Here is a 15,013-nt window from a genome sequence, read left to right as displayed (position 1 = left end):
CCTCTCAAACACGAGTTCCCCGCAGCAATCCCTGTTGATTACTGTGCTCCTCTTTCTCACTCTTTCTCTCTCTGACTTAACTCTAAGTCACTCAAGGATCATTCAACCCTTTAACCCAAAATAAAATTTGATCACAAACTCTAGTACATAATAAAGCTTATAGCAATTAGGAACTCAAGGAACACTCTTTTGTAAACTGATTCTCTTTAAAACGTTTAAGCTCTCTTAAGATATATTTTTCAAAGATCAATTGTGTTTTTAAATAGTGAAAACTTTTTTCCTTTAATAGAGGAGTTTTACCTAAGGTTGGATACCCATGTTTCACTCAACTTCCCACTAACTGTTACTGCTCAGTAGCATGGGCATAGTTGGAGAGGAACAGGGGAGACCAATTCCAACACTACTTGCACGTTTAATTGAAGAATATTGAGAGAGTTTTAAGGATCATGGAAAATCTTTTGTTTGGAAAACAAGGAGAATATAATTTAGAATCCTATGTTTATATTTATTAAATTCATTTTATTTATTAACAAAGATTTTCTTATTAAAACTCTTTTATAATTACAGTTAATATTTCAATTAAAAACGTACCAAAATATTTATTTTCCTTTCGTTTGAAACTATGTATAAACAATATTAAATACTTACATAAATCCTAAACATAATCTCATATGTTATAGTCTTCATGCTTGCACCTTTAGGAAGCTTCACTCGAAGTCTTCACAATTTGTTCCTTCTCTGGAATATCGAGGATCCACATAATATATGAGGATCTCGCCTTAGGAACTCGCCTAAGGATCTCGCCTTTGTAAACTTGCCAAATGATTAATTCTTCAACGTAGTGTCCGACATGGATCAAGTGACTTGCATATATTCCACTTTGCTTAGTTTATCCAACTCGGGATCTCCCTAACTTAGCATTATCCTTTAAAGGAACTCGGAACCTAGTTTTCAACATAACTAAACCAATAGTCAGGAGTTCGCTTTATCATCATCAAAACTTTAGGGTCAACAATATCCCCCCTTTTTGGTGATGACAACAAAAGCAAACTTTCACTAAATATAATTATAATCAATTAGCATAATTGAAAACTTAGAAAATAAAATAAAACAAGTTTAGAAAAAAATTAAGGAAAAACAAATTTAATTTTAATGACGAAATAAAATTAAAAACAAAACAAAAACAAAATTAACAAAAATTTATTTTAACTTACATAGAGAAGTGAGTAGTGAGACATGGACTCAAGTGATCAATTTGAGAGTGTTTGCATTCATTTCCCTCTGTTGGCATTAACAAAAAGTAGAAAAACACAAGACTAATATACACCGTTTGTAGCGCCCTCTGATCAACAGTTAGCAAACTAAGTTAGCCTCAAAGGTAAATTTCAACGTACTGAATTTGAATATAAAACATAATTAACAATCCAAGTTTTAGAGATACGATCTTTTAGGAGTTCCACTAAAATAAAAGAAATAATAGTCGTAATGTTTCCCAATAGAGGGTTACATACCAAAAAGAATAAAAAAGCAAAAGAAAAAGTTCTGATAAATCAAAAGCATAATCACTACTACAAAAATTGGCAAAGAGACCCATTCAAAATGGCCAAAGAGACCCCTTTAAAGAGGGTCTCTATCTCACATGTCTCTTTGATAAAGAGACCCCCTCATCTAGAGGGGGTCTGTTTGGTAAAATGTAGAGACCCGTTATGTAACAAAAAGGGTCTCGTATGTAAATTGTTACGAAAAGAATATAGAAGGAAAAGAGACCTGTTATTAGAGATATGGGGTCTTTTGTTAAAAAAAATTCAGACCCCTTATTTAAGATACAAGGTCTCTTTGAATTTTTTATATTTTTTTATTCAAAAAATCCAGACCCCATATATAAGATATGGGGTCTCTTTGGCCATTTTTTTATATATAATAAAAGACCCCATATAACATATGGGATCTTTTTGCCATTTTTATATAAAACTAAAAAAAATATTAGTCCGACAAGAATCACAATTTTTGTTTAAACTTTAATGAAAGAATGATGCACTAATAAATGTTTTTCATCCGAAATCTTCTACAAACAGATCATTCATGAAAATAAATCCAACAATTTGCATACTTCGTATATATCTAAAAACTGTACAAGAAATATTTAACTCAATATAGCCTACAGTTGAGAGAAATAAACCGTGAAGAATGAGTACCACCAATACGAGATCTGAAGGAAATAATGCCCTTGGTCCAAGTATGCATTTAATGTTAAGTCTAATAAAAGCGGTTCAGTATTAATTGACAAGTTAATAAATTCAGTGAGATCAAGTGAGCTGAATGCCTAGCTAGAGGCCGCTTCAGTTCAAGTGGAATTAATTATATTAATCCACAGCTTACTCTTGACTGAACCCGTAGGGTCACACAAATAGTACGTAAACGGATCAAGTATTTAATGACATTAAATACTCCATCTATGGATATTCGGAATCGACGGATCTTGGTTTCAGTGGGAGCTGAGATCGTCACAAGCAAGAAATCAATACTCCGGAAACGATGATATTGCCGGAAACGGAAATATGGATCGTATCGGAAATATAAATATTATCCAAGTCGTAGATGTTGCCGGAAACGGAAACATGGTACGTATCGGAAAATATTATTGGAAATGGAAATATTACCGGAATCGGAAATATTGCCGGAAACGGAAATATTGTTAGAATCAGAAATATTATCGGAATCGGAGAAAACGGAAAAATATTAAATATTTGTTCGAAACGGAAATTAATTCCGGAATCGGAAATATTAAATATTGTTCGTATCGGAAATGAATTCCGAAACCGGGAATTTAATCGGAAGCGCATCGTACGAATTAGCATTGGACGAGGCTTGCTAGACGAAGGCCCAGCACGAAGCCAGGCCCGCGCCCAGCAAGCCAAGCGCCCAACACGAAAGGCCACAGCCTCGCCAGGCCCAGCGCAAGGCCATGCCCAACAAGGTTGCAGGCGCGCGCGGGCTGTATGCTCGTGGGCTGCGAGGCAGCGCGGGCTGCATGCTCGTGGGCTGCGAGGCAGCGCTCACGCGTGTGGGCCGCAAGGCCTGCGCGGTGCGTGCTTCCCTCGTAGTCGTGCAACGCTCGTGCTCGTAATGAATCCTAAGCCTATTGGAATTCGTGCATTGATTAAATCCTAATCCTAAAAGATTAAATTTATTATTTAGAGTTCTAATAGGATTCTAATTAATAAATCCATATCCTAGTAGGATTATAATTTCTTTCCATAAACTCTATAAATATAGGCCTAGGGTCACATATTTAACAGGAGAAATTGAAGTATTCTAAAGGTAAGATTTTGAAGCAAAAATCAGCCAAACACTTGCAACCTATTAGCCGAAAATCCTAGCAACCTTAAGGGCGATTCTAGTTGGTCAAGTTTAAGGCGGATCCGGACGTGCTGTGGATTATCTACGGAGGGACGACACTTGGAGTCCTAAAGACTTGTTCTTGTTCGGTTCAGGCGCAGCTAGGGAGGGCACGCAACAAAGTGTATGCATCTGAATTATGCTAAATGATTATGTGTGAATAATATGTTTCCTGGCTTTATGGTTTTTTCGCATGATTTATGTTTTGTCATATGTATCATAACCTAACAGTGGTATCACGAGCCTCTTATTATTTTCATAATCTAAATTGCATGAACATGGTTAAATTTTCCAAATTTGCAAAGAATTAAAGGGGTGATTAAATTTCGTAATTAATTGCAAATTGCATTTATTTAATTATATGTACGTAGTTTTTCGGCAGTTTCTTCGTTACTCATCCAAATCGAGTGATTTTTGTGTCAATTCCGCATGTAAAAGGCATTCTAAAATTTTGACAAAAGTACTATTTTTCGGCCGAACCCAGAATCCCTAAATTCGAAGCCTAACTATGACTTTTCGGAGGTTTTAGTTTTTCAGCAAAAATTTGTAAATTTAAGATGTTAAATTAAGTATTTGCGATTCTTGTTGATAAATCTTGATTTTTTGATTGACCTACTGTATATGTTTAACAATTATGAATGCCTAGACTTGTTAATTATACAACCTAATTTGTAATTATGATTAATTTGTTGAAATTCGAATAATTTAGAATTGATTTGTTTTTCATAATTAATTAATAATTTAATTAGGTATCCATGATTAAAATCCACCATAAAAATTGTTAATTTATGTTAAATTTTAATTTTTATGACCTAGTTTTGAATCCATGTTAATTGGAAATTAATTGATTAATAAATTTTCGATTTTTCCGCCCTAAAATTATGAAATTAATATGTTTTATTAATTTGTCATTAATTTTAAATTAAAAAATTTTAAATTTTTATGAAAACGCCCATAAATGTTGCACGCACAAAGCAATGGAAGCTACGTGTTACCCTTAAGGGGTGTTGTATAGTGCGGGCATGCGACGACGAGCAAGGGAGCTCGTCGTCCATGCGGTACGAATGCAGCGAGCAACGAGCGTGGCATGCACAAAGCAATGGCTGCCTAGGGGCTGTGTGCTACGCGCATGGGGCGATGGGGCGATGGGCAAGCAAGTGCAGCGAGCGAGGCAAGCACGCGCGGGCAACGATGGATGCTGCGCCACAACGTGCGTTGCCTTGCGCAGCAGCACGACAAGGCAGTAGCCAAGGCAGCGACAAGCGTAGCACAACGTGCACGCGGGCAACGTTGGCTGGCTGGCCTGTCCAGCAAGCGTTGCCCAGCAGCGCGCCAAGGCGATGGGCGAGTGGGCTGCGCGCAAGCGTGGCTCGCTGGGCCTGATGCATTGGTGCGTTGTTGCTTGGGCTTTGCGGTACGATCAATCGAGTGACAAGGGGTTTGTTGCTTGTTGGACTTGACGAGGTATGGGCGCAAGCCCATGGCCTTGTCTTGACCCGATTGGTTCGTTTTAATTTTAATTTCAATTTTTCAGTTCGGAAATAATTTTAATTAACGTTAAAATTAATAATTTAAATTGTTTTCTCGGGATTTAATTTTGATTATTATAATTATTATAAATTTTAATTTATACTAATTATTTTACTAAAATTAAACCTAGAATTAATTTAAATTCGTTTAATTCAACTGAAATAAATTAAATTAATGGATTCGATTATAATTTTATATGAGCTTTAAATTTTAATTAAACTTGTATGTTTCCGGTTAGACTAGGAATACATTTTTATGTTTAAAATTAGTAAAGCATATAAAGTTATTGGTTTAAGTGGGAGCCTTTAGTCATAAACTCTTGATTAGGTCTACAAATCCTTTAAGGTTAAACAACTTGATTAGAATTAATAAGGACTGAATAATTGGTAGATTATTGGTGCCCTTAATTAATTGCTGCAAATATTTATGTGATGCATACAATGTGTTTTAACTAACCAATTATGTGGGCCATTCATGATAATGAATGGATGAATGGTATATATTGTATATGTACTGTTTTGCAGGTTATGAATTGACTAGTATGGCCCAAATAGGATAGAAAATATGGTCTGCGTACCATTAATTTGAATGTAATTGGTCTAAAGCACCAAATTTGTTTTTCAATTCAAATATGGTTTGCGTACCATCAAATAGTTGTAATTAGTTTAATTATAGCTTATCCTATTTGAAGAAAAATGGCGCCTCCCACAGTGAAATTCAAGATGAAGTTTCCAATCCATTTTCAAGACGGACTTTGAAGTTGAAGTTTCAAGATGAAGTCGGGCCATACTAGATCACAATTATCTTATGCATTCTTTAAGTTATTTATTGCTTTTAAATATGTCTTAAATATGCATGAGATTGTGGCTTGATTATGTTGCATGATTAAGGATGTTAGTTCACTTAAAATCTAACCAACATAATAAGAACCTTAAGTTCCAAACTTAAAAATTGAGTTAAAAGGTGCCATGCCAAAATAACACTTACTTGGATATCCTTTACATCGATCTTAGTAATAGTTTTCGCTCAGCGAGGTGTTACTTATTGGTCCTAAAGGGGTAAGGTACATAAATAATTGTGAGTACATGTTAGTTTTGGTGAAACTCAACGATATAAGTAAGGAGTCCTTTTATGTCGTGGCAAAATCGATAGGTTTACCTAATAAGTTCTTAGACGTACCTATCAACCAAGAGTAGTTTATAGACTATTAGCAAAAGGCTTTTGCTTACCTAAAATGTTTTAGAATTGAGTCAAAATACATAAATGTGCTTAATTCTTCAATGGTTTTAGGGTCTTGGAATCATTTTATTCACACCTGCCGGAACAATAAAATCGAATAAAATGCTAATAACTTGTTTGAATTGCATGATTGCTTTAATTTTCAAGTTATTACTCATGATAAATGTTTAGACTTTGCATGCTTCAATGTATGTTTTAATTATTGTTTATAATTAAATATCTTGCACTGCAGTAAACCCTTTTAGAAAGGTAACAGTAAATTTCCTCGATTGGTAGTGAATCCAAGAACGATTCACGGAAATGAGAGAAAATGAGCAATTTAAAATGTACGTTTCTTTTAGCGACTTTTATGGTTGTTTTCGAGTATCAAAGTCGAATGGCGAACCAATTGGTGCTTGTGAAATCAAAATACAATGTATTTTTGAGATCATAAAGCATTGAGTTTAAACGCTCAGCTTTACCAATGGTTAACAACCTAATATCTTTTTCCATTTAATTCTCGAATGAGTCTAGTCCCTAGACATTCGAATAGATCGATGCTTAGAGAACTTTAGAATCTTCTATTAAGATCATCTAGTTGAAACAGAATATTCAAATTAAATGGTAAGAACTTTGTTGGAGTGACATTGGACATGTCTAAACAATATATGTATAAAAGTCAACACTAAAGAATTCAATTCTTAAGACTATGAGAAAGGATACAAGAAATAGGAAAATAAGGAACAAATGAAAGAAACTTTACGATTTCGTTTCTACCTATAAGTTTATGTTTAAAGAGAAGTGACCTAGCAATCAAACTTCCTTGGTATCATATACCGCTTGAGGTTCTTAATTCGGTAATAACTCAAACAATGGAAGTTAGGATACACTAATGACCTACAAGTGGGAAATGAAGCATGGCAATGCTACATTAGTTGTAGGGTCATCTAAGTTTGTTTTAAGTTCTTTCAAAGGCTGGAACTTAATGGTTATTTTGTTCCATAATCAGCATACCTAAATTTCTGCTTCAAACACAGAAAGACTCACATTCAGAAGAACGAAAACAATGCTTGTTTGTTTGTTTATTTGAATGAAATGGTCATTTACGGGTTGAGTCAATATGCTTGATTAAAACAAACAACTTTTTAAATAAAAACTTTACTAGGTTCAAATCAACCCCTTGATTTGAGTTCCACTAATCTTTGGCATTGTTGCTTAGACCATATCAACAAGTCAACATTCAAAAGCTCTATTTTGATGGACTTTTGAAAGTTCATTGATTTCTAGATCAATTTAAGACAACTAGTCTTATTTGTTGAAAGTAACAAAAGATATGAACTATTGTTAGAACGCCTAGACAATAGAGTTCAAAGCTAAAGAAAGGTTTTATGACTTTATTATTTTACACAGATTTGAGTGAATATAGGTTTATTTACTCAATGTGATATAAGTTTGAATCTGTTTGGCTAGTTCAAAGATTCAAAAGTATAAATCCCACTTGGCAAGAAATCACAAAGATCTAGGTTAGATCATGTTGATGATTACTTGAAAACCAAAAATGATAATCAATGATTGTGTGTAGTAAATTCACAATCTAGCTCCATAAGATATGGCAGATCGAAGTTGGAATGATCGAAGTCAATTAGTACTTGATTCGATCAATGATGAATCATAAAGAATTTTCCTATAATTTCTAAACAAAATGCTCAACTACCACCAAACTAAATCAAATTCGTCAAAGCTATTGAAAGGTAATTTCAGGATATCTTTTCAATTATATATATCTAAAGAGTTGCTAAATTCAGTGGGAGCTTAGTGTTTGTTATTCAACAAACTAAGGCCCAAGTCTAGATATATGTTTCATTATGATTTATTCAAATGAGACACAAGGGTATTGCATATTGGTACATATGGCAATTGGATGACAAAACTTATTCCTCAATCAAATGTTGGAATAACTATGTACATGGTATGTCATAGGATTTGTGGATCCAAATAAATGCTTGAAAAGGAATGCTAGCTTATGAAATCTAAGTACAGATTTAAGCAAGCAATTGGGAATTGGAATTGTATTTTAGTGAAGCTAATAAGTATTTTAGTTTCATAAAATGTACATGATTCTTATAGATATATAAGAAGTTTAGTGGGAGTACGTAAAACTTAATTGGTCCTATGTGTATCACATACATATCTCTCTATTGTGAAATAACATTCAAATGCTAATGACTTAGATTTGAAATTAGTCATCAATGATGGACCATGGCGAAACTTAGTACATACTGGTTATTAAGATCTATTTACAAAGATCTTATAATATTGTTTTAGATTAAGTAATAGCATTTACTAAATCAAACACGAAAGACTCCATTGGAGATATTCGATCCATATGAATAAATCTAAGTAAAGGATTTTTGAACTATGTATAAGCATTTACTAAGTTAAACATCAAAGATCTAAATGAGATTCTTAAACCTATATTATATGTCATAGAATTTAGCTGGATTCAGTATCTGCTGAAATTGAATGAGCTAAAGTTACATGAATAGAATTGAATTGAGAATAATTCTGCAAAAGAATTTATCATGTATGATATAATATGAGGATCGCCAAAAACGTATCGTATGACTTTAGGCATAACGAACATATACCAATCTCTATTGATCTAAGTAAAGATCTACTAGATTGAGATCAAGAAAAACTTATGGTACTTGAAAAGGTACATAGGAATAGTTCTTGATTCAAGGAAATAAAGATATGCTAAATATTGATGCTACACGTATAAACACTTGCAAAGGATCAAGCAAGATTCCTTTGGAGTTAACCATTGACAAAGACGAGCTAAAGAGCATCGTGTTTTGAAATGGCAACATGGATCGGAGACCATGAGTTGTTGCGTGGGAAATTAAATATTAATGTTCTAAGATACAGCTGGAAAGCCTTCCACATATCTGTGAACTGCTTGGATAAGTAAATCCAAACAAAACATCACTAGCAACCTAAACAGTTGAAGTAAAAGTACTTATTGCCTAAGAAGCAATAAAACAGAATTGTTTATATTAATGAGTTCTTCATTGAACTTGGGAAGATCACATGTCTGTTGACTTAATGGTTCTTCATTGCAAAATGCGTAGAACCACTAATGTAGCAAGAAAAACTAGATCACAAAATAAACAAACTCAAAAGATCTTATCATCATATCTCGAAGAACATTCGATGAAAAGGATATTAAGATTGGAAAAGCATGATAACTAAACCTATGCAAGAAATGAGAAGCAACACTCACGTTGTAGCACTGGAAATCAAGCATAGCTTTGAATTCCATGAACTGTTTTAAAAATGGGTTTGAGGCCCATGGTTGTAAAACATAAAGGTTGAACATTTATCATATATGAAATGGATTTTCATATTCCATTTAATCTTGGTTTTAGTATTAAATGATGAGTCCCTTCAATTTGACGATATATTCAAGATAGACTGTCAGGACCAGTCCTGTGACTAAGAAATGTCTATCAAGTGAACTTGAATGTCAAAAGTTGAAAGTGGTCACTGGTCGGAGTTTTCTATAAAATTGGACGCATAGAAAACGTTAGACGACTAGAATGCAAGATGACTAGTAGTTCTGTTTCTTGAACTATGTGGACATGCAATGTCGCAATCATTTGCATAGATATTTACTTTGGGAAGACTAGTATCGGACAGACCTATGAAACTTTACTGTAAGAGATGAAAATCTGTCATAAGTAAATTTCATTAAAATTATTATACATTAAATCCTCAATACCTGAGTGATTTGAGATTACTTGTTTGAGAACTGGTTACTTTGACGTTGACCAACCGTCGCACCGTAAAAGGAGGCTATAAAGGCAACGCTCAGATAATCACCTATCAAACGAAGTATAATCTCAAGATGGCAAGATTGGGATTGTCCTCCCATAAATCGGGATGAGATGCTTAAAAGTTGTACAAGGCCACTCGGGGAGCTAGAAACTGTAAAATGCATGGCCGTGCTCGGATGAATCATGAATCATAGGCTATGATTATCTGTTTTATTTGATCAGTTGCACTCTGAAACCGAGAAACACCTCTGGACATAATAAGAATGACAAATCTTACCTTATGTTCAAAAGCAAGCATCGAGCAACAAAGGAATTAGGTAATGCACACTTGTCCCTAAGGACAAGTGGGAGACTGAAAGAAATAATGCCCTTGGTCCAAGTATGCATTTAATGTTAAGTCTAATAAAAGCGGTTCAGTATTAATTGACAAGTTAATAAATTCAGTGAGATCAAGTGAGTTGAATGCCTAGCTAGAGGCCGCTTCAGTTCAAGTGGAATTAATTATATTAACCCACAGCTTACTCTTGACTGAACCCGTAGGGTCACACAAATAGTACGTAAACGGATTAAGTATTTAATGGCATTAAATACTCCATCTATGGATATTCGGAATCGACGGATCTTGGTTTCAGTGGGAGCTGAGATCGTCACAAGCAAGAAATCAATACTCCGGAAACGATGATATTGCCGAAAACGGAAATATGGATCGTATCGGAAATATAAATATTATCCAAGTCGTAGATGTTGCCGGAAACGGGAACATGGTACGTATCGAAAAATATTATTGGAAATGGAAATATTACCGGAATCAGAAATATTGCCGGAAACGGAAATATTGTCAGAATCGGAAATATTATCGGAATCGGAAAATAATTCCGAAAACGGAAATATTAAATATTTGTTCGAAACGAAAATTAATTCCGGAATCGGAAATATTAAATATTGTTCGTATCGGAAATGAATTTCGGAACCGAGAATTTAATCAGAAGCGCATCGTACGAATTAGCATCGGACGAGGCTTGCTAGACGAAGGCCCAGCACGAAGCCAGCCCCGCGCCCAACACGAAAGGCCACAGCCTCGCCAGGCCCAGCGCAAGGCCATGCCCAACAAGGTTGCAGGCGCGCGCGGGCTGTATGCTCGTGGGCAGCGAGGCAGCGCGGGCTGCATGCTCGTGGGCTGCGAGGCAGCGCTCACGCGTGTGGGCCGCAAGGCCTGCGCGGTGCGTGCTTCCCTCGTAGTCGTGCAACGCTCGTGCTCGTAATGAATCCTAAGCCTATTGGAATTCGTGCATTGATTAAATCCTAATCCTAAAAGATTAAATTTATTATTTAGAGTTCTAATAGGATTCTAATTAATAAATCCATATCCTAGTAGGATTATAATTTCTTTCCATAAACTCTATAAATATAGGCCTAGGGTCACATATTTAACAGGAGAAATTGAAGTATTCTAAAGGTAAGATTTTGAAGCAAAAATCAGCCAAACACTTGCAACCTATTAGCCGAAAATCCTAGCAACCTTAAGGGCGATTCTAGTTGGTCAATCTTAAGGCGGATCCGGACGTGCTGTGGATTATCTACGGAGGGACGACACTTGGAGTCCTAAAGACTTGTTCTTGTTCGGTTCGGGCGCAGCTAGGGAGGGCACGCAACAAAGTGTATGCATTTGAATTATGCTAAATGATTATGTGTGAATAATATGTTTCCTGGCTTTATGGTTTTTCCGCATGATTTATGTTTTGTCATATGTATCATAACCTAACAAGATCTACCAAGCTTCACATACTAGCTTGTATGAAATGGAGAAATCATTTCAGTGTGAAGCAACCTGGTTGAAGGTCTACCCACCATAGACACCAATGATGTTGCCTACCATCTCTCAGGAGCGATGATCATGTTCCGAAGGAGTGTCATCAACTCCTCACTGGCCCGGGGCCTTTTCACCAGGTGGAGCCTCACGTCTTTGTTTCAAAATACTAGAGAGCATGAATCAGATAGCTTGTTTTGAGCCCCCTTTCAGTCTCTTGAACCGCTCTCTACAAATCATGCTTTATATTCTATACCTCATATAACTGAAATACCAAAAAGACATTCAATTAGCCACTTTGGTCAACAAAGTGGAAAAAAAATGTGCAATAACAGTGGGAAGCTAAAATAAAAGTGTATTAACCAAGGGAGTATCAGTTGCAGTAGGCAAGTATCGCCAAATATTTTTGTTAGGCAGGTTTCTAGCAGGACAAGGAATGGTAACTTGAGACGTACTCCCATCTTGAACTATTTTATAATTGGGATCATATGTAAAAGATGTCACGACAAATACCATACCGCACAAAAGGAACAAAATTATGTGAACATTTTTTATATATAGGATTGAACAACCAGCTGAATCAATAAGCACTAACCACTAACTTTTTGATTAACTTAGAATAGCCTCAGAACTCTAACACGCGCAGGGGCAGTCCTACATAGTCTGTGTTTCGTGTAATAAGCAACCACATCCCATTGTTCCCCTTAAGAGTCGAATAACTTCAGAAGTCAGGAAAATATTTGACTTCTATTATTTTTCATCCCAATTTTAAAACCTCTCAATATATTTTCTAACTAAACATACATACTAGATGACTGTATTAGAGTCTGTTTATACTAAGATGTTAGTGACATGCTTTTTCGATGAAATTTGTTATTATAATTAAGGTGATCATTGAATGGATAAAGTGTGTGAGTATTCTAGAATTGAGCTGATATAACATTATAAAACTAGTCAAGTTCTTACAAATTTTCCAGTTATTAATAATTCTGACCAATTATCAATCAACCTAACTAAATTATGCTCATCCATTATCTTGATTAGCTAATTTAAATGGGATAATTCGATTAATCTCACAATTCATCTTCCCACAAACTGAAACATCTAAGATCTGATGATATATTCCCAAAAAAAAGTCAAATAATTACTATGAAACTGGAATTGGAACAAACCCCCAACAAAAGTAGAAGGAAATTGAAACCAAAAAGAGATTGCAAGAGAAAATTACCTGAACATTGCGTAAGATGAAATAAGTAAAACTAAATTCAAAAGAAAGATCTTCAAACAAAATACACAAATTAATAAATAAATAAATAAAGTGTTAACTTACGGAGATTTTGAATGGATGTTAAAATACGAAGCAAGATTACAATCAAGGAAGAAATGAAGCAATATTCCTCAAATTTGCAAGAAATTAAAAGAAATTCAGAAAAATCGACCACAAAATTAAATCCTAGAAAAGGGGTAAAAGTCGATAAAAACAAAATCAACAATGCTAAGATGTGCGAAACACATATTGACATAAAAACATTCGAAAGGGTGAAAATCAATTCGATGAAAATGTTACCTGAACGGGTAGAAATTAAGGAAATCGATTAGGGTTTAGAGGTTTGGCACTTAATCTCTACTACTCTGGTAATTTCTTCTCGGCAATGAAAACCATCACGCCTTTCCCGGTGAGAAGCTGCTTCACAACAATGGAGGCCAGACGACCCAGCTTGTGGTGGCATGTGTTGTCAACATCCTGTCCGACATAAATCCTGAACCAGACACCAGTTTGCATTTTAAATCCTAAAATCTAAATTACTTGATCTTCGCATCTCATAGAAAAAAACTATTCGGAAAAACAACAGATCTACAAATCTATTGCTAAACCACCATTGCCGACGCTTGAGAAGGGTAGATTTATGAAAAAGAAGGAAGAGAGAATGGAAAGGTTGAACAACTAGAACTCGAGGATTGTAAATTATGCATTTATTTTATTCTAGTTTTCTGTGGGGGGAATGTAGAGACCCGTGGGGTCACATGACGGGTCTATTCCCCTTTGTATGTAGTTTAGTATATGGGGCCCAGTTTATAATTTGAGACCCGTCGGTTCACTTAAGGGGTTTCTTCCCATTGTACATTGAAATACATTAGAGACCTGTTATCTCTAATATTAGCTCTCTAATATTAAAGAGACCTGTTATCCCTACCAAAATGTCTTTTTTTAAGGATCTCTTTGCCCATTTTTGTAGTAGTGAATGTAACAAAAATAAATAGGATCAGGAAAGATAGATTGGGTAGGAGGCAAGTTTAGGTTTGGCTGCAAGATCCTCAATCATGTGAAGGAATTGAATCCATATTCTGAACCCCAGACTGTAAAGCATTCACTTGTTCCTGCAGTTGAAGCACCCTAGCATTTGTAGAACCACCATTTGATCCATATCCTTTCTCAACTATATCACTTGTTCCTTGAGATCCCCCTTGGTGTGATCGTGTGATACTAAGGAACTCGAGGAACCAAAAGGTGCAAATCCACCAAAGCCAGTAAAGCTTGAAGGAATAGTTAGAGCGGGAGGAACTGAGATAAACATTGGTGGAGGAACAAGGATATCCACCTTCGATATTTTTTCAAGTATAGCATGTTCCATTTCCTCCTTCTCAATTTCTACAGCTTCCTCTAATTCTTCCACTTTCTCATCATCATCCACATTATCACAGGATATATCAAAAAACAACAGAAGACTGTTCACCTTAGGATCCCTAGTAGCAATCCTAATTCTCCTACATTTCCCTTTAGGAATACCCTTAGAAGACACCTTAGGAACCACCTTTTTAACCTTTTCATACCTTTTTTTTAAAACAACTCCTTCCCCTTAACATACAAATTATAACCCATTCTTGATGTTTTATTATTTCCATGAGTTCGTCAATATTTGTTTCATACCAAGTCTAATTAATTTCAAACCCCTTCACCAAATTTGCATTCCGTACCGAAGGTAAAGGAAATAATTGAAAGAAATAATGCCCTTGGTCCAAGTATGCATTTAATGGTAAGTCTAACAAATGCGGTTCAGTATTAATTATACAAGTTAATAATTCAGTGAGATCAAGTGAACTGTATGCCTAGCTAGAGGTCGCTTCAGTTCAAGTGGATTAATGATATTAATCCACAACTTACTCTTGACTGAACCCGTGGTCACACAAATAAAACGTAAACGGGTCAAGTATTTAATGGCAT

The 15,013-nt window shown here is 35.2% G+C and overlaps 1 long non-coding RNA gene across 2 annotated transcripts; it reads right to left on the bottom strand.

The window, feature by feature from the left end:
- Nucleotides 1-530: 530 nt before the first annotated feature.
- Nucleotides 531-13,841, bottom strand: LOC130467778 (uncharacterized). Of its 2 annotated transcripts, XR_008927578.1 has the most exons (3): nucleotides 13,358-13,836; nucleotides 1,215-12,055; nucleotides 531-944 (listed from the first exon to the last, which is right to left on the bottom strand). It is a non-coding gene; the product is annotated as an uncharacterized lncRNA (long non-coding RNA). The 2 variants fall into 2 exon arrangements; XR_008927577.1 differs by lacking the exon at nucleotides 531-944 and having other exon boundaries at nucleotides 9,315-12,055; nucleotides 13,358-13,841.
- Between the last annotated feature and the right edge of the window lie 1,172 nt (nucleotides 13,842-15,013).

The sequence above is a fragment of the Spinacia oleracea genome, chromosome 2, assembly GCF_020520425.1.
Source record: "Spinacia oleracea cultivar Varoflay chromosome 2, BTI_SOV_V1, whole genome shotgun sequence".
In the NCBI taxonomy this organism is placed as follows: domain Eukaryota; kingdom Viridiplantae; phylum Streptophyta; class Magnoliopsida; order Caryophyllales; family Amaranthaceae; genus Spinacia; species Spinacia oleracea.
The sequence above is the reverse complement of the archived record's forward strand: the minus strand, read 5'-3'. Positions and strand labels throughout refer to the sequence as shown.